We start from the raw sequence: 22,133 nt of genomic DNA on the forward strand, positions 1-22,133 counted from the left end.
CCAATAATGTAGCCAAAAAGAAATATTCAATCCCGGACGAGCCCCCATTTTCTGTTACGAGCCAGGTGTAACGAGAAAGAAAAGCCAGCAACAAACTTATAACAATAACAAATTTATTACATTGTTGAAGAATGCCGCCATAAATAGTGTAACATAGACTGCTCGAAGACCTCGCTTTAAAGTTATTATTAATAAATTATTGATAATGAATTGAAGCATTAAATTCAAGCTTTTGACCATTTGTATTTTAAATATAAATCTCATGTACATGTACTTACACTATTTTGGAGTTTTTATTTTTAAAACAATAACAACAACTGAAGCAGTATTCTAAATAACTGAAATTCTTTTAAAGCAATATTATTCCATAATCAATATGTTTTAAGAACGGGAAAATTTGAATTTGTTTTGAAATTTAATTTACTTGAAACACACTTTATTCTATTTTGTTAGTAAACATTTTTATTGTATGGGTTTAGTAGATATAGTTACCTTTAAAATGTCGAGTAAACTATCCCTTTAAATTATATCATGCTAAAATTTGATATTTGAAAATACTGATAAATATTGCAATACAGCTTCTTTTTTATGTAAACTAACATCTTTTGAGTACACGCATATATTGAGATAATTTACGTTTTAAACACTATACATAACACAGTATAAATGCTTAATGACATGCATTTAAGAAAAAAAGATACTAACAGTGTTTCTATAAACGACAAAATTCACTGAGCAAGGAATAACAGCTTTTAAAACACAGTTTGTGTATTCTTTTATTCAAATTAAACCTATTCAGAAAGAATTCCCCATATTACAAATATTTTCTGCATTAAAATTGTTTTACCCAAACATGAAACCATCAATTTTCTTAAGATGTATTGTGTTATTATTTTGTTTTATAATTTTAAATGTCAAAACATGAATGTTTAACTCTACGAACTTAATGTCAACATTTTGTCATTGAAGTGTTTATATAGTCCCATAACAGTGTAATAATTTAAGTATTTAATACCTTTACCGCGATATTGCCACAAGGTTAATGTAAACGTAGTGTATTATAATACTATAAACAGATAAAAGTATTAACTTAAGATGTATAAATGTGACGTTTTGTAAAATGACATTGTTAAACCTGTTGACATATGTGCCTCGGTAGCGCAGTAGGTAGCGCGTCAGTCTCATAATCAAATATACAACCATAGAGTTATCTGAAGGTCGTGAGTTCGATCCTCACCCGGGGCATTCATTTTTTTTCAGGGCCTAATTAAGATTTAAGTCAGTTGAATTAATGATTTATTAAAGTTTAATAATAATAATAAACAAACAAATTTACCTAATTGTAAGTTTTTTTTCATCTGTCTCAGACATGTTTGTTTAAGCAGAATGCATGATATAAAACCATCCTTATATCCATTAAGAATGTCTTTTAACGTAAGATAATAATGGTCATAAAATGTTTCATTGTGCGAAGGAATGAATCTTTTTTAGACCCACATTTTGAAGACAAAAAGTAAAGCTATTGCCACGATTCTCATGTCGGCGTGTGTTAACATTTTCGTTAAGGTTAAGAGACTATAAAACACTTCGAACATCTTAACATACTTCTTTATTGTAAAGATTATGCCCCCTTTCCAACGAAGATTTTTAGTTTCGGTTAACCTTTAGGCTAAGGTTTATTTTCGTGGAAACTATAAAAGCTTTTCACTGTTTACTATCAATTTATTTTAATTTATTTTATTTGCTTAAAGGTTTTTTTCTTTTTCTCATAAAAGTTATTCACTTCAATGTATGTATTTATTGATTGACTGATTTATTTTACTATCTAGCGCTTAGAAAAGTGGGGACAGGTCTTGTTCATGTTACCAATACTTCTATAACCAGATGTATGCCTTGTATAACTGTGATTAAATATCATGTTGATAATACACTATTGATTCCTAGACCACTATCATAGTAAATAATTGTTCAGTAAAATTGTTCATAAAAAACATTTTGAAGGTATTTATATATATGTAAGTCCTAGAAACCAAAAGATATTCAAAAAAGTGTTTGAATTTAACAAAGAAAATTTAATTTATTTATAGATTGAAAACATAAAGAAAACCGGTGTTTGATTTTTTTCTTTATGTTATTTATAAATCTTGTAAAAAATGCAGAAAAAATATTCAGCACTTTATCTTTTATAAGCGTATGTATTTACAAATTTATACAAAATGTTGTCATCCTTAGAACAAAATTCATTCTCAAAGGGGGTAATACCCACGTTTAAAGCATATGACTTGTCTAACACAATGGTGTGCAAAAGAGTTTTCTAGTACCTGTGAAAACAGTAGGTAAATCTGCATTATATGCAATAATGTATTGATCTCGTCGGAACACCTTGCATTTATAGTTGACTTGTTTATAATCCTTATGAACATTCAACACATCTATTCTATACAAACATACAAACATTTAGCACCATCTGTGATTCCCTTCAAATCAGGTGTGTGATTTCCAGTGCCACTATTGTGCGCTTAATCTTGGAAAAAAATGAATTTCAAAGTGGTTCTGTTTAGTAACTTGTATCAAATATTTTCAAAAGTAAAAACCGTAGATCGGCCTTGCAACTTTTACAAAGGCTGTATTTTCCTTTTCAACTTATTACTTGTTCAATTATAACACACATTTGAATGTATTACCTTATATGAATACAGTTGACAATAAATCATCATGTGTCTCCGTCATTTAACATATTCTATTCTTATCAACTTGTACGCTATTTTCTGTGACTTGTGCACTTTATTACTCTCTCTCATATTGTTTTGCTAACAATAACATTTTTTTCTAAGCACTAATGTGCTAAAGGTGTAACACGAGTTAAGCACTTTTTCATTTAATATGTGTTATTGTGTTACTTACGCAGTATCCGATATAAATAAAAAAAAAGATATGGTAGCCTACGAAGTCACGTGCTACAATAGTGGGTGTTGAAATTATAGAATCCGGTTTGACAGAGTTTCTGAATTGGAATTCAAAACTACTTTATGTGTATGCTGATTTAGCTCTAATAATGTTTATAACTCCAGTTCATATAGATATATTGGTCTTTAACATATATATAAATGTAATGTAATGTCATGATTTGATTATCATACCTTTCTTAGTGCAATAAGTTACGACAAATACAAAACCAAAGCAGTGCATTTGTGTTATTATGTATTAAAACATACCTGGAGCACACTGCAAACAACTTAAAAGAACTCGAAAGGACTTTAATACTATTGCGAATGCATATGTCTTGATTGTTTGTCAATTTGACAATCATATGTTCTGCGTTTGTTTTCACCAACAAATACTTTGTATCAAACAGATAAACAATCTGACGTGTCGGTATTAATATAAGCCTATTAGACACATAGAGAATCATATCAATTAGTCTGAAAATTAAGATGAATGGATTCTGTGAATCTCGATTTGCTTCAGTTGTTGTTATTGTTTTAAAAATAAAAACTCCAAAATAGTGTAAGTACATGTACATGAGATTTATATTTAAAATACAAATGGTAAAAAGCTTGTATTTAATGCTTCAATTCATTATCAATAATTTATTAATAATAACTTTAAAGCGAGGTCTTCGAGCTGTCTATGTTACATTATTTATGGCAGCATTCTTCAACAATGTAATAAATTTGTTATTGTTATAAGTTTATAAGGCTTTTCTTTCTCGTTACACCTGGCTCGTAACAGAAATTGGGGGCTCGTCCGGGATTGAATATTTCTTTTTGGCTACATTATTGGAAATTATTACCATTTATTTTACATTTTATAATTACCGTATTTACTCATTTGAGTTGATATCATTGTTGTTTTATTAAGAGTACCTGTCATTTTGAAATTTTTTAAACCATCACTTTCTGAGTTTAATACCAGCAGCAAGCAGTCATGTCTTTTAATTTAGAAAAGTTTGTAGCTGAACCTTCCCAGGAGGTATTAGATATTGCTAAGAAAACCGATTTGCTTGATCTTGCCAAAAAGTATAATTTATCAAAATTTAAATCTTCAATGCGTAAACAAGAAATTAAAAATTCTCTAATTCATTATTTTGTGGATGAAGATATTTTTGGAGAAGATGCATTTTCTCACATTGTTGAAAAATACTCTGAAATTTCTGAAATAAAAATAAGAGAGCTTGAACTTCAATTTAAATTTGAACTACAGAAAATGCAGTTAGATAAAGAAAGGGAAGAAAGGCAGTTAGAAAAAGAAAGGGAAGAAAGGCAGTTAGAAAAAGAAAGGGAAAGGGAATTTCAGTTAAGAATGAGAGAATTAGAAATCAAAGAGAGAGCAAATCAGTTTGAACATAGAATAAATTCAAAATTTGATGTCACTAAAAATATTAGGCTTGTTCCACCTTTCCAAGAAAAAGAAGTTGATAAGTATTTTCTTCATTTTGAAAAGGTTGCTGAAAATTTAAAATGGCCAAGAGAGCACTGGACATTACTTTTACAGAGCGTCTTAATTGGTAAAGCTCGTGAAATATATACACAACTTACTGTTGAACAAAGCTCTAATTATGATTATGTAAAAGAATAAATATTAAAAGGTTATGAGTTAGTTCCAGAGGCCTACAGGCAAAAATTCAGAAATTCTAAGAAAGAAATTGGTCAAACCCATGTCGAATTTGCAAGAGAAAAAGAACAACTTTTTGATTGGTGGTGTCTATCTAAGAAAATAAATAAAAATCATGAAAAGCTCAGATAGCTGATGTTAGTTGAAGAGTTTAAACGTTGTATTCACTCTGATGTTAAATCTGTCTTAGATGAAAAACAGGTAGAAACTTTAAAAGAAGCTGCTTGTCTAGCTGATGATTATTCTTTAACCCACAAAGTCTTATTTATAAATAAAGGGAAGTTCTCATTCTCACATTTTAATTCCAAGTTCAGTTCTGGTAATTTATCTGGCTCATCTAGTCAGTCAAATACTCCCAAACCAAAGTCATCTGATGAACATAACGGTCATAGTCCCTTATCACGTCCTACATGCAATTATTGCAAGAAAACTGGGCATCTTATTTCTGATTGCTTTACCTTAAAAAGGAGGCAACAGCAACGTGATGAGGCCAAACCCACAGGTCTTACCACTTCGAAGTCTGAACCTCAGTCTTGTATTGATAACAATGCAATTTTTAAGGTCAAAGAACCAAAGTCTGATTCTATAATGGAGATTTGTGAACAATTCCTTTCGGAAGGTTCCGTGTCACTTATCGGTGATACTTGCCCACCTACTCCTATTAAAATTTTAAGAGACACAGGAACTTCTAAATCTCTTATTTTAGCAGATACACTGCCTTGAGAAGACTTCTTCTGGATCTAGTGTCCTTATTCAGGGTGTAGAGTGTTGTTTTTCTAATGTCCCTCTCCATAATATTTGTCCTCAGATTTGGTAACTGGGCTGGTGGCTGTAGGTATAAAATAGATAAATACAAAATCTCTAAAGAAAGCCCAACACGGCAAAATTGAAAATGTTGCAGGCTCGGTTTGATTAAGCCTGTTCATGGACGGTACTGGAAAGGTGCAAGTTACCGTCCACGCCCCCTAGCACTGGCTTAAGCAGAATTCAACATTAAAAAAAGGAAATGGTAAAATTTTGAATTAACAAACATCCGCAGATGTGTTCAAACGGCGGTTATCATGGAACCTTCAATGTGACACTTCCGTGCCATTCCATGAAAAGCGGCGTATGGACCCCAAGTAATCAAAAGCGTGTGCCCTAAACGAGAAAACAATGGGCGGAACTAAATATAATAGAATTTTGAAAGGGGATCAGAGGTTATGAAGCCTGCGTATCACAGATAAGACGTCAAAAGACAAATTTAAAAAGCAGGCAACATATCCTGGGTGATTCAACATTATTCAAGTATTAATATTGGAACCACCCGATTAGAAAATGCCGAAAAGTTGAAACTAAAAATACCACAAGCACACCAATAATATCGTGCTGAACGATCTTTAAGGATCAAAAATATAACATCATTGATTAAATGTACGGGGAGACTTTTTACAGGCGCCACATGGCACAAATAACACGAATCTTTCCTACCCTTTAAAGGTGTTCATTTATTGCTAGGTAATGACTTAGCTGGAGATCAGGTAGTGGTTAATCCACTTGTAACTGTCACTCCTTGTGTGGATCAGATACCTGACCCCATTGAGCAGGAAATTCCTGACCTTTACCCTTCATGTGCAGTTACTCGAGCTATGGCTAAGAAGGCCATTCAAGAAGACAATTATTGTTCAGATATTGACTTAGCTGATACTTTTATAGGTCAGTCTTTTGATAATGAAATAATTTTTTCTCTCACTCATACTATGCATGAAACTCAGACAGATATTTACATATCTGACTTTTCTACACCAAGATCTAAAAATCAAGGTCATGATACGCTGTCAAGGTCACAGCTTATCCAGGAACAACAAAATGATCCTGAGATTTCAGTCATTTTTCAAAAAGCTTTTAGTGAAGATGAACCTTTACAAGTCCCTGTTTGTTATTATGAAAAGAATTGGTTCAGCGAAGCTTGAAAACTCTGATATTCTGAAAAATCTGGATGAAAAACTTGATCACTTAGAACCGTCGAAACGAGATGAACTGAAACAGCTTATTTATGAATATGAACAATTATTTCCTGATATTCCTACACGGACCGATAAAATACATCATGACGTCATTCTTGAAAACTCTGAACCACTAAAACAACATCCATATAGAACAAATCCTGTAAAACAAAAGTACATAAGACAAGAAGTTCAGTATTTATTGGATAATGACTTTATTGAACCAAGTCAAAGCAGTTACAGCTCTCCATGTATTCTTGCACCAAAATCAAATGGAACATATAGAATGTGTACAGATTTTCGTAAGGTGAACTCTGTAACAAAAACTGATTCATTTCCTATACCAAGAATTGATGACTGTATTGACAAAATTGGAAAAGCAAAGTATGTAACAAAGTTTGAACTTCTAAAAGGATTCTGGCAAATTCCACTTACTGATAGAGCTAAAAAAATATCAGCCTTTGTAACACCAGACGGCTTATATCAATATAAAGTCATGCCGTTTGGTATGAAAAACTCACCAGCAACTTTTCAGAGACTTATAAACATGGTAATATCTGGTCTACACGGATGGAAGCATACATTGATGACGCAATCATCTACTCTGATGAATGGGAAGAACATCTCAAAACTATAAGATCATTCTTTGACCGACTTAGTGATGCTAAATTGACAGTTAATCTTGCAAAAAGTAAATTTTGTCATGGAATTTTAACATTTTTAGGACATGTAGTGGGACAGGGTAAAGTTAAACCAATAGAAGCTAAGGTCAAAGCTATCTCTGAATTTCCTGTGCCTACTTGTAAAAGACAACTGATGCGATTTCTTCGTATGGCAGGGTATTATCGTAAATTTTGTAATAATTTTTCGGTTATTGCAGAACCATTGACAAATTTACTGAGGAAAAGAAACAAATTAATTTGAAATGACAATTGTCAAATGGCATTTGACAGCCTTAAAGCTATACCTAAGTGTGCACCAGTTCTCTTGGCACCAGATTTAAATAAAAACTTTAAGTTGTTAGCTGTAGATGCTAGTGACATAGGTGCTGGAAGTGTATTGATCCAAGAAGACAGCAATGGTGTTGACCATCTCGTTTGTTACTTTTCTAAAAAGTTTAATGAACATCAGAAAAATTACTCTACTATAGAGAAAGAGTGCCTTGCTCTTATTCTTGCTATTCAGCATTTTGAAGTTTATCTAACGTCTTCTAAGTTGCCTGTTGTTGTCTTTAGTGATCACAATCCCCTCACTTTCTTGCATAAACTTAAAAACAAAAATCAAAGGTTGTTGAGGTGGAGTTTGATTTTGCAAGAATATAGTCTTGATATTAGACACATTAAAGGGAAAGATAATTTGATCCCTGATGCACTTTCACGTGTCTAAACTGTTATTTTCAGTATGTTAAATTTAACATCTACATGTATATATGATTGATTTTTTTAGTTGTTGTTGTTTGCTATTGTTTATAATACACATATATATGAATGTATAATATTGTTTAACATTTCTCCTATGTTATTCGTAAGTTACATTGTTTGGATTTATGTAAAAGAAATATTCATTTCATTCATATTTCTTTTTCTTGAAGAGGGGAAGTGTTATGTATGCAACATATTACATGTATATAATTTATATCTGACCAGTTGGTATTTCCAATATTATCATTGTTCTATTTCTAGAACATTAACTACATGTATTGTAGAAATCTCATGCATTATATTTAGTTAGAAACTTCCGGAATGTTCGTTATTGTTGAAAGTGCTAGATTATGATTACTCTAGAACATAATAGATTGTTCTTGAATGATCCTAGTTTATATATATATATTACGGGATATTTTTCATTTCTTTTACCTTTTAAGTCATCAGTGATCTTTTAAGTCATCAATATATTTGGAGTATTTTTCAACTTGGATATTACGTGATTTATTGGAGTTTGGATTATTTCAAAAAAGTTAAAATTATTCTTGTGGATTTTATTATGGGAATTTATTCTAAAGTGTTCTTGGATTTAACTTGGATTTAACTGTGCTATTCAAAAAGGGATCATTCCAGGATCAGACTAGACATTTGAATTTTACATTTATATTTGGACTTCAGGAATTTGTACACATAATTTGTTGTTTTAATTTTCTTTAATAATTTTTCTGTAATAAATTTGTTATTGTTACAAGTTTGTTGCTGGCTTTTCTTTCTCGTTACACCTGGCTCGTAACAATTGTAACCATGTGGATCACAGCAAATAGGAGATCTTCTTATGCGAACAAACTATTACCGTTTTAGTTTCACGAAGCGTTAGCTTTGTCGTTTCAAAAAAGTAATCATCTAATAAAAATATTGAATTTGTATGAACACATCCGTAATGTAATGCGGAAATATACTCTTAGATTCGTCTGCTACTCAAAAATTATAGTTGATTTTCTATTGTTGTACGGATGGTCCAAAGGCGGAGTTTCACATGCAGCTAGAAATTGTATTACCGATTTCTCCACAATTAGGTCGTAGATTTGTGGCTAATAAAACTCATTTTAGTTGTCTGGACACCAAATTAAGAATGGGAATCGATATGAAGCATATTTTATTAACGAACTGTGTGTATTGTTAAATACGTAGCGTCCATTTATCTTTTATAACATATTTATATAATTGGCGAATGATTTTGTGCAATTGATATCAAGTAAACTTCTGATGTGTGTAATATAATACTTTAGTAATGATAATTAATTTCAAAACTCGAGTGGTCCAATTTAGAAATACTGTATAATCACCCTTAGAATATAGTGCCTGAATTCTAAATTTGTCTTTTGACGTCTTATCTGTGATATGCTGGTTTCATAAGATCAGACCCCAGACAACATTATAATTATATTTTTATTTTCTATATTTTTGTTTGCTATTCAGTAAACGTTTTTGATTTGAATTAAAAGGAAGGGAAAAAATTTTTCTGTGATAAAAATTTTGAAAATTAACAATTAATTTTAACCGTATGCACATTTTCATAAAGTTTCCCAAAGAGGTTATAACGGGAAATTTTTCCCCCTATACAAAAATAAAAAATTTTACATTGTCTGACGTTTTTTAAATTTTTTAAAATTTTTTCTTTCAATTCGTGTCACTACTAAAACAATAAATTTGGCTAAAACTAAAAAAGAGAAATTTTGTTTTAGTATGGGGAATTACTTAATCTTTAAAATTTCCCAAATTTTCCGAATTTAAAACCCGTTTAAATCAAACTAAAAACAAAAATCTTTTCAAAGGGAAAACTATAAAAGATGGAGGGTTTCATTCTGTACTTACTGTTATTAGGGGGGCCCATTCTCGAATCCTTCCAAGGCAAACACCAATTTGTATTCTTTAGGAAAACCTCGCTAGATTTATATTGATTTTTTTCTTGTTTAGAATTAACATGTCCAGGAAATCTTATATGCTCTTATACGTCGAAATATATCTATAAAAAGGTATGTTTTTCTCATGTAGCATGGTATATAGCAGTGTCATTTCGCTATATGACAAGGTGAATGAATGCAAATGTAAAGAAACGTCATGATGTTGTCATCATCATTTGACAGCATACAGTTTATTACTATAACATAGGCAATACTGAAAATTACAAGGCTAAAGAAATGATTAATCAATTTATTATAAAGTAAAAAAAACAACTTGTAGCTGAACACTCATTTTGATATATGCATAACTGATAAAACAATCATCTTAAAACTGCTGGCCTTTTTAATAAAAACTCGATGTTAAAATCTATTTTTGAGATGTGTATTTATTCCTGTATACGGGGTTGAAGGTTTGAAGATGTTCAATGTTTCTAAGTAATACACCAAAATGTGAAAGGTGGGATGATTCGAAAAAAAAGTCGATCTAAAATGCATAATACAAATGATTAAGTTGGTAGTATTCATGAAATACTCAATCAAAATGGAATATCGCATAAGGGCTATCTTTGGTCAAAACTCAAAACGGAGTTGTGTCCTCTCACAAAGAGGAACAAGTATAATGGGGATTTAGGAATAACAGACTGCCTAAAATAAATTATGTCATTTTGCTCATATTCTATATTCACTGCGAGGTCAAATAACGTCGTTTCAATAATGTTTAATCTTTTTTATCACATTTGTTTAGTTCTAGATGAATCGCTTCTTTTGCATCATAAACAATGTACACATTTTGTAGTCATACATATATAGAGATTATACCAAGGGGCATTTTAACAAAATGGGATACAAGGTTAGCTTTTAAAAAAGCTAGTAGCGACTCGCTTCGTAATTTTTTTCAAGGGGTGTGTTTAAATGTAAAAATGACAGTTCTGTTAGCTGAAGAGACTTCAGCGAACATCAAAATAAAAGTGAAGTCAACACTGGCCCGGTGCCCGATGGCCAGTGTATATAAATTCAGGCCAGTGTAAATTTAAGAAAATTTTGTTAATTATTTAGTAGAATAAATTCAAAACTGGAATTCGGCCAGTAAATTCAAAATCTTAAACTCATTGACTGAAAGTGACATATAAAGTTCTCTCAGTTTAACCAAGATGAGTATGAGTATATATGAAGGTGCATGTAAACAGATAGAATGAAGAACCTATGTCTATGCACATTTACTATATGGCCTGTTGACCTTGACCACAAAATGTTAGATAGGTAGATTTCATAAAGATGTCTCTTTATACAACTTAAGTTGTAATACATGTTTGTTATTTAGTATTGGGATGAGAGGCACAAGTCCTAAAGTAAACACAAGTTGTCAATCAATTCAGCCAGAAAAGCCGGGATCCTATTAAAAAAATATAGGGATCCCGGAAAATTGACCAGTCTAAGAAGATGTTTTTCAGATAAGCCGGGATCCTATTAAAACATATAGGGATCCGGGAATTGACCAGTTCAAGAATATAGTTTTCAGAAAAGCCGGGATCGTATTAAAATGTAAATAGATCTCACGGACTGGCCAGTTCAAGTATATAGTTTTCAGAAAAGCTGGGATCGTTTTAAAACATATAGGGATCCCGGGATTTGACCAATTCAAGAAAATAGTCTTTGATTTTTCCAATTAATTAGGCATATAATTATAAGTATTGTGATTTCCGCATTTTAAGTTTGTTAATAAATAGCTCTAAATATATCTATATTCTAAGTTAAATTAATTTAACGTTCATTATATACAATACAAAAAAAATTAACGTTTAATGGCCTTTCATTACGACAACAATCAACACAAATATAGTTCATTAGGTTTTTCCTCCATATCTTATACGATCCCGGATCCCGGGCGTCCCGGATGCCGGCCAGTAAATACATACACTAAATACCGGAAAGGATAAAATGACCGGAATAAAGGAAAAATAAAAAATGCACAGAACCAGATGTACACTTATGTTAATTAACCAAACGAAAACTTACTATAGAGAAAACAGGTGAAATCGCTAAATCAGAAGTCAGTGTAAATATGATTTATTGAAAAGAATTCATAAAGACAAACATTTTAATCATCTTTATATATCTTTGCGCTCAAAACAATACTTGCTGATTTTTAAAAATGGCGTGAAAATTGAAGGTTTTTCGACGCTATGTAAGATTAAATTTGATTGGCTAAATAATTTTGGATCCTAGCCCTGATAGATAAATTTTGTAGAAAGCTGGAAGCCAAGCTTCGATTAAATTTTTGGATAGCTTCGGAGTTTTAGGCTGTTTCTCAGTAAAATCCTACCGTAATACCGGCTCGCCGTGGCGAGCCGGCAAAATACATCGGACATTTTATTTCTCGGTCTCTTTTATGCCATATTCTTTTTCTTTTGGCGTAGAAATATGTTTTCAATGTTATATCGATTAATAGATATATCACATGAATAAGAACTTATGCACCTTAAACTTGTGCATAACATTCTATATTTCTTTATCAAAAAATATGTATCAGTAATTTCCATTCTCGTTTTAAAAGTCGTTTTTGATTAATGAGTGTCAAGTCTTATCAAGAGAATAGACAATGTGAAGAGCTTAACGAACAGATGTAAATAAATGACTATGGAAACTGATAAATGTTAATGTGGCTTGCATTTGACTTAAGAACAAATCATGTCAGTACTGACTAACACTATTCATTTTTTAATCAAGTCTCTCGTTTTCAAGCACATTAAGTATTGGAATTCGAGAAAAATGTTTTAGACGTTGCAAAAAGGTATCAGGGATGTCACTCTTTATATCATATGTCATGAATGTATTCGATAAAACTAATTCTGCAATGTTCCTCTTCTTTTGTTGTATCCTATAATTCCGAAGGGATCATTTCAGATTGTCTCCTAATGACATTTGCTTGTCTTGAACTTGATATTCATAATATTCAATGAACTTGGTATCTAAAATCGTGTTTATATTGTTCTGATGAGCAAATAATCTTGTTTAAAACGGTTCATTTCGGTGAAACCTTTTAATATGCCAATATATGAAAAAAATACATGCATTAATTTAATTTAAAGGAAAGATATGACATATTTAAGCCAGTAATTTATTTTATCTACAACATTTAGTACTCCTAAAAGCAACTCGCATAAATGTATAAGCTTTAAATATAAATGTAGTGTAACGTAAAGTAATTTTTAGAACTGACATTTTAATAAATTCGAATATGACGTGTTTATAACAAATACAAAGGACATTCACATTCTATTATTATGAAGAAATGTGATGTAGGAATGTAAATGTACGAGGTTAAATTAATTCCTTTTTTCCATAATTAGTTACAAAATAACCACAAAGCACGCTGACATTTACCATTCAGTAATCAAAATGTCACTTAATACTGATAGACAATATTCCTAGAACTTGTGTGTTATCCATTAAAAAATTATTTAGTTAATAAGAACCTATTAAACTCACATAAATCAAGCTTTTGTTGTATCAGAAATATCACGACATTCGTGATGGAAAGGACCTCGAATAAACTTGAATTAACGGATAGTTCGAATTTCGTCATTTTGTCACACGGTATTTGATGGAATATTGGGATGCATTGGCGATCAATTTCTCTTTATTTAAATATCCAGTATGTTGTAATTAAGGTTGTTACCACTCTTGAATGAAGTGTTATCCATGTCATGTTTGGTAACCTTCATTGGCAAATTGTATAGTACTGTAAATAAAATTAGTTAAATAGAGAAAATACAGAATTCCTAAAGAAAGCTCAACACGACAAAATTGAAACTGTTGCAGGCTCGGTTTAATTGAGCCTGTTCATGGATGGTAATGGAAAGTTCAAGTTACCGTCCACGCCCCTAGCACCGGCTTAAGCAGAATTCAACATTTAACACGAAAATGGTGAAATTTTTGAATTTAGAAACATCCGCAGATGTGTTCATACGGCGGTTATCATGGAACCTTAAATGTGACACAGTGGTACCATTCCCTGAAAAGCGGCGTATGGTCCCCAAGTAAAAGAATGATTGTGCCCTTAACGAGAAAACAATGGGCGGAACTAAATAATATGAAATTTTGAAAGGAGATCTGAGGTTGTGAATTCATATATCATTTACCAATTTGTAAGTATTATATTTACAAACAGTGCTTTTTGTAACTTACAATATTGATAAATCTTCATTTGAGCATTTATTATATATATTTATGATATAAATCAACTTACAGGATCTTTAAAGTTATCACTATTACTGCGATACTAATCATGTGCTGACGTTTAATATTTTTCAGGGACAAATTTTTGAATAACTGTAGTAACGTTTATTATAAAGTGTATATTTGAAAAATAGCACGTGTTTGACAGTATGCCACGCCATATTTAAATTAAGTTTTGTTATTTTTGTATGATATAATTGTAGGGCGGACCATAGTTCTAAACTGTATTCTTGAACCAGGAATTTTAGACAATCAAGACGATTCTAATGATGTCGGATTTAATGTTTGATTTTAAAATTTATATATAAATTCTACTTTATTCATTCAGCAGATAAAATGATAATGAAGTCTCTTTTTTAAACAAAACCACATTTAATTTACAAGAATGTAAAAAAACAGTTTACATCTTTAATATGGTCATTAATTGTCTATAAACATAATCAAAACATTTAATATGTGCGAAAAAACTTACTAAATAGGTATTTAGCATATTACTAAATGGATAATCAGTTATATTATAATAAATATATATTGATAGCTGCAACCCATAGTAAATAGCCTTAAATAATTTGACAGTTTATAATGAAGGTAAAATATAACAAAAGGAAAGAAATTAGCACCCTTCCAAGTCTTATTTCCATTCTATAATAGTTTTGCTGTTTCATTGGACATCATGCATGCAATTAACTCTAATGAAATAGTTTTCTTGTACCCATATGTTTGAGAAATAATAGCAAGCGTTCCTTCAGATAATTGATGAAAAAAGGTAAAAAAGTTAGTGTTTCTGTATCATTTCCTGACGCAACTTACCTTTAAGCTATTGTTTTGAAAAAGTAAACATTACTTTTGTAACCACATCTATGCTAGTAAGTATGATAAGTCAATGCCAGGGCCTTTTCTGGTCAAAAGCTCTTATCCGAGAAATATTTGGATGATCATTGCTACCCTTTGCCTATTTTATAAAACATTTTACAGTGGCAAATTGCATGTAAACATACAAGTACTACAAATATAATCCTTAAAATCTTCTTATCAGTAAAAAATGAAATCCATGGTCATATCAACATTTATAAAAATATTTGTGATATATATGAGATAAGTTTAACTGATTGTATATACCGAAAACATAATTTGATCTGCAAAAGTGAATTTAGTGTATGAATGCTACTTAAACATAGGCCTCAAAAATATTTCGAAGTATATATTCACAAAATACATTTGACAAATAAAATGCAAACGGTTTCATGACGTACCTTAACATAGTTTCAGGTAATACCTACATTACTTACAAAACTACATGTACAAGGTAGAAAACTAATGGCAATACCTTACGTTGATGAATACAACCATTTTTATCGTTTATCTACATCAGATAGCCGTTTGAAATATGTGTTTCTAATTTTACATTCTCAGAGGTCTTAATGGGCTATTAAGATGTAATTGGTTGTGAACTTCGTGCCTATAAGATTAAAAAAAAACACTAAAATTACTGGCAGACACAATTAATGGAGCAAGCATTTCTGCTTGCTTAGTATACAGTTAACTTGTTAGAGTGAAATCGTTAATTACATTTACCTATAACTTTCAAAACTCCCAATAGTTAAAATATGTATCACAATATATAGTATGAATATTTAGCAAAAGAAAAGAGAAATACAATGAACATTTCTGGTTATAATAACACACGTTCTCTTTGTAAACACACAAATACTCGTCTCTTTAATGCATAAAACAATACGCATCAATTGTTAACAATTGAAACCCATTTTAATTACAATTATTGACGTATCTTTACAAACGATCAATATGGACATTTAACCTTCATAATTCCCCGATTTCAGCATCATTAATTCACGATTTTAACTACACCAATTTACGATTTCAATTTCACGAATTAACGATTTCAACTTCACGAATTCTCCATTTTAACTGTACGAACTATACTTTGTGAATTTACGACTTCAAGTTCACGAATGTTTGACACCTTGAATTCATGAGGTTGAAATTGTGAATTCATGAAGTTGAAATCTTGAATTTACGAGGTTGAATTTGTGCAATTAAATTCGTGAATTCATGAAGCTGAAATTGTGAAGTTAAAAACGTGAACTTATGAAGACGAAATCGGGAATGAAATTGACTGCGACACATGATTTGCCCATCAGTTCGATCTGTATAGACCACTCATATAAGCAAATGTAAACAAAAGCGTACAGTGCAGAGCATGAGTAGAACGGGCCGATTGGCAGGCGGGTAGTTTATATGCAAATATTTACCATTTAAAATGAAAGCTACAAAATCATTTTCAGCAAATGCATATTTACATACAATAAAACGTTATGATACTAAATATAGAATGTAGACATACAAATTAAACGATGTTTTTTTAACGTATCTCAAACTAAAAGTACAAAACGATGTGTAAGATAATTGAAAGAATATTTATTTAATATTATACTTGCTGAATAGGACATTGATACAAGTAGTCCAAAAACAACCTAATTTTATAACGAAGCATTATTTAACACAATCACCTTAGTTCTAGTTACGTTCCTTTATTACATTTTCAGTAAAAGAAAGTGTACTGATAACCGACGTTCTGCTTTTATGATTTATATCTGCCAATTCTGGATATAAATTATGTCTCAATGTAAAGAAATTGATTTAATTTTCATATAAAAGAATTTTCCTTATCATGATATTGTCAGAATTTTTTATTTTTGATGGATATTAAAACAGAAAGCGAGTCAGAAAATATCAAAAATTTATCATGGGTATGCTGTACTATGCATGACAACGCTGAATCTTTTGTAGCTTTTGCTTTAGCAGTAAACATTGATGCATTATCTGGTAATCTCATACTAGATGTAAAATTATTTCAAACATAACGTTACCGCATCTTCTTTGCAACCTTTTTTGAACCGTCCGTATAAATATGTATAAAATCTTCATGTTCTTCCTTAATTGCTAGAAACTTCTCTTTAAAATGTTCAGGTGAATTCGATGACTTTTTTATATTTGAAAGGTTAATATTTATTTTCGGGGAATTTTAAGTGCAAGGTGGAATATCCTCATCGTCATTTTGAAAGTTACTCTCTGGATTAATCTTAGGTTTATCTAAAACATCTTTTAAACGAAGGCCTAATCGTTTAATTTCCTTTGGTTTGTTAACAAATTTGTTCAGTACTACTTGGTTTGAAAAATGACTAGTCTGTTGAGGGTCTATTCATTTATTTTTATAAACTGATCTATTTCGTTTGTTTTGTCACATACTGGTAATTGGTTTTACCTCAAATATGGTAATCAATCGTAAACTGAGTTGATGCAAGCTTACAAAACGAGTATAATCGAAGAATGAAATAATATATACTATTTTTAATTATAAAGCAATTTTCTTGGACAGAACTGTGTAAAAAAGTTGTTAAAGTGGATGTTTCTTGTTAATATTTAAGACAAACTTGGAACGATCATTGCATTCAAGGAGGAAGAAAATGTCTTACTATTTCTGGTCTGTTCAATATGACATCTAAGAAGAAGTATTTGGTCATGATTGAAAATATAGAAATGGTGTTACATCAAGACAGGGAATGATATCATGAAATTTTTGTTTTGTGCGACTGTCAGTCACAATCTGGTTTCCATTCAGCCGAAATAAGTTTTCCCGTTAATTGTTTAAAATCACTTTTAAATAACAGAATAAATTTTATAGTTGATTATCTAATTAATTTTTAGCCACGTATTCCTACGCTTCATCATTATGTATTGATTTCTAATTGATAATATCACGGAGAGTGAATTAGAGCAGTAGAAGCAACATAAAAATTCATCACCTTTTGCTGCATAAAAACGCTTTACTGATTTCCCCAAATTATAATGCAAAATGCATAATTGGTGTCCCCCATTTGAAAAAGAAAAAATATTTTTACAGATTGGGTGAACAATTTTTTAACCCTCCTTTTTAAAACCAAACCCATAATTAAATAGCCCAAAAGTCCTAAAATGAAATAAAATTTAAAAAATTTTTTTTAAAATTACAGGAAAATTTGGGTTAACCCCCTTTTGAAAATTTAAAAAAATTAAAGTTAACCCTCTCTTTTGGGTATTTTGTTTTTACTCGAAATTTTGTGTAAAAATTTTCTTTTTATTTGTTGTTTTGCTTTAAATTCGGGGTTTAAAAGTAAATATTTGAGTAATTTTTAAAACCCTTTTATACGAAACTGCACACTTTTAAGGGGAAAGCTTTCTTGACGTTTGTTTAAGGAAGTTTAACTGATTTCAGGGAAAACATCTAAAGTTAAAAACAAATATTATCGGTGATGCGTTTTAAAGCGAGCATTTCCATAATCGTTTTTCTAGCTAACTAAAAAAATAAAAACTTTAATATCTAGAAGCCAACGATCAACTGCCTATTTTTAAAGTATACCGTTAAGAAGTTGATATTTGGATAAGTAAACAATGAGGTTACACAATTAAAAAAAAAATAAAGCATTTTAAATTGAAAATAATCTTGTTTGCTTATCTAAAACCTTAAAAACCAAAATTCGAAACTATTTTTATCTTTTCTTTCTGGTTGCGTTTCATCTTACTTTTGTAGCTATTGTCCGTAGCCTGAAGGAAAATCCGTACTGATTACCGACTTTCCGCCCTTTTATAATCCTTGTATCATTTGCCATTATGGATAAAATTTCCTTGTTCTCGTTTAAAGGAATATGATGCAATTTTCATATCAATATTGGACACTAAATACATCTCTCGTCTGGCACGAAATTACTTATTTTGCCTTACTGATGGTCATATTGATAATAAACAAATGACTTGATTTTTTAGAGAGTTTGTTTTATTTATGTACATATATCTTTTTTGTTTGTTTGTTTATGTTTAACGGTACATTGAAACATACTGGTAACTGGTCAAATCGTGCCGAAATATATTGAAATATGATAATTAATCATAAAACTGAGTAGGTACAAGTTTAAGTATAATCTAAGATTGAAAATGTATTATTTTCAAGTTATCAATCATTGTTTTGGACAGAATTGGGTCAAAACGTTGTCAGGTGATTTTTTTCAGAAGGAAAGTAATGTTTGACAGTAAAATATTCATTAAATTCTATACACGATAGAGCATTAGCTTCAGTAGTAATCTAATAATGTGAAAGTAACAAATTCTAGAGAGCCTAATACGATATAAACGAAAAAATTACTTGACAGTGTGTTGATATCATGAAGTTTTGCTAAGTGTGGCTAGACGTGTGGGAGTTGCGTTCATTGAACGCTGCCTTTCCTTGTTGGTCTTCTTTTATCATATTTTAAGTCCAAATTTGATGTCCATTCAATATGGTTGCTGCTTTCTATGTCTTCCAGTTTGTGTTGTCTGTTCTTCGCCCCTCATTATTCAAGAGCAAAGACATGAATGAGCATCAGATCATGTCATAGGCTGTCGACTTTTGAGAGCGCCGACACGAAGACACAATCTATTGTAGCCGAAAATCTGACATTTCAGAAATCAGCTACCACAAGTCAGATGAAATAAGGTTTCTTATATGTGGTTTCAAAATCACTTTTAATAAAATAATGTAGCAGTTGAGTATTTAATGATTCTTTAGCCAAAGCGTCTAGTTGTTTATATATTCCTCAAATTCCCACGCGAGTTTTGAATCTAAATAATGTTTGTCTGGTTAAGCTTTTAAAAATTTCATGAAATCACAAAAGACTGAAGGTGTCTCAATCATAGAATTATCGGAGTATCGATTTAACAATGGATACTAATTTTATATTTATTGATGTACATAAAATTGAATTCACTATTTAAATGAAAATGAACATTCTACAGAATATAAAAATAACGATCAATGCAAAGCAACATTGCTATTTTAGCATTACTAATAATTATAATACACAAAAAATAATGAACAATCAGTATAAAAATCCAGGATCAACATTATGAGTTGGACAACTGTTGATGAAAAATATCTTGTCAAGTAAAAATAGATTTATTCTAAAAATTGATAAACATGCTATTTTAGGTTCACCTTAAAATTGAAATTGATATATTTAATATTCAGCACCGAGGATACACAATTGAAACATTGAAGTATTTAATATGATCTTGATGTTTATTCTTAAATCCCAAATAAATATACTTCGAAACTACAACGTAAAAATATTTCATGTGACTAAGCACATATTCATTTCAGAAATGACATTCTTTAATGATTTAGGTCTATGAGGACAAAATGTTGGTTCTTTGCTGCTGCTGTTGCTGCTGCTGGTGTTGTTGTTGAATATTCAATTCAAACTATATATGTCGTACTTCACACAGTCTGATCCGGCGTTAATTTAAGAAAAACATTGTTATCATAGGCTTCTACATAATTACAGCGTTTTATCATAATTATGTTTTTTTCGAAAGAGAAAAAAAAAGAACATGTCTGCGTTTTTCTATTTCAATGCAATCGTTGTATATCAAGATAGCCATCTAATAATGCCTTAACACATAATGTACATCCATGCAAATTCTATGGTGACACAAAACATATGCATCCATTAAATCATACTAAGAAACAATAAGGTAAAACGCTTCGATTTAAAATTGGGCTTATTTAGAGAAATATCTCAAAATATTGACACCTATAATAATAATGATTTAACAATAACACTTAGTGATAATGACATCTATTGGCCTAGGACAAAATATAAAACTGTCCCTGTCTGTGCATCAACTTATTGTTTATGATTCATTTTGGGGAATATTTATAGCAATTCCCGGGAGCCACACGGCCTTGGATATCTTGCAATAAGACTAAACATTCACTCACGCACGCGGGCGCGCACCAACTCGCACACACACGGACGCACACACGCACGCACCAATGCACGCACATAAAACATACACACACAAAAATTAGAAATGAAAAGATTAACTCTTAAACTTTCTACAGGTATGTTGGCAATTGTGCCTTGAAAACACGTAATCTATCATGACATTTTTGATGCCATGTCAAAATTAACTTCGTTTGCAACCAAATAAAATTTACATTTACTAATGGTCTTATGCTCTTTTCTGTAATGAACAGTTCTTTTCAGTCGATATTGTAAACGAATTCTTCATTTTGACATAGAAATTATAATTCCAGACAATGTTTCAGAGTATAAAAAGCCTTGTTGATATTCATTAGGTTAATATGCTAAACTTGAATATTTGCAGGTCATGTTTTTTATATATATAATTATCTTTGTATGAGAGTAATAAATTTTTGAAAACTAATTGTTTCAGTTTGGACATGTGTTATTGTTTTGGCGTAGTTTATTCCATTATTCGAAGTTTCCATGTGTACCTAAACGATCATCGTTTTTACTTATAGATTTTTATTAAAATTGATAAAACAAGAATTACGTATATACATGTAACTTTAAAAACTTCGTAGAAAAGTCAATATTAAACAATTTCTTTTTTTCTTGCTTGCAAGAGTACATTGACATTTAACCAGAAATATTCTACATATTTTATAAAAATTATATAAAAGATATCTCGACTGATGGAATATAAAAAAATTACATTGTTCTTTCAATCATAAGAAATCTTATTTATATTTGTCTACTTTTTGTCATACATGTATCGTTTTATAGTTTACAATGTTTCTAAAACAAGTGCCTACCATTATTCAAAACCTATTCTTGGATTGATTAACCTTTTATTGTTACAGTACCAGAAATAACGTATATTATCGAGAATAGGTCAAAGGGTTTTTTTGATTCCCCAGACAGAATCAAATTGCTAAATTGATATATCCATTTAGAAAATATTAATAAAGTTATTGTTATGCATTGGTGTTAAGTATTTCTATTATTATTTACTTAACGCGTTCACAGAATACGTTTTGTAAAGCTAACCGATCATTGACTTTGTCA

General features: G+C 30.6%; 1 non-coding gene across 1 annotated transcript; it reads left to right on the top strand.

Moving 5' to 3' along the window:
• Positions 1-1,149: 1,149 nt before the first annotated feature.
• Positions 1,150-1,245, top strand: Trnam-cau (transfer RNA methionine (anticodon CAU)). Its single transcript has 2 exons — positions 1,150-1,186; positions 1,210-1,245. It is a non-coding gene; the product is annotated as a tRNA-Met (tRNA).
• Positions 1,246-22,133: the final 20,888 nt, after the last annotated feature.

This window comes from Ruditapes philippinarum, unplaced genomic scaffold, assembly GCF_026571515.1.
Source record: "Ruditapes philippinarum isolate M1 unplaced genomic scaffold, ASM2657151v2 ctg9265_1_1_1_1, whole genome shotgun sequence".
In the NCBI taxonomy this organism is placed as follows: domain Eukaryota; kingdom Metazoa; phylum Mollusca; class Bivalvia; order Venerida; family Veneridae; genus Ruditapes; species Ruditapes philippinarum.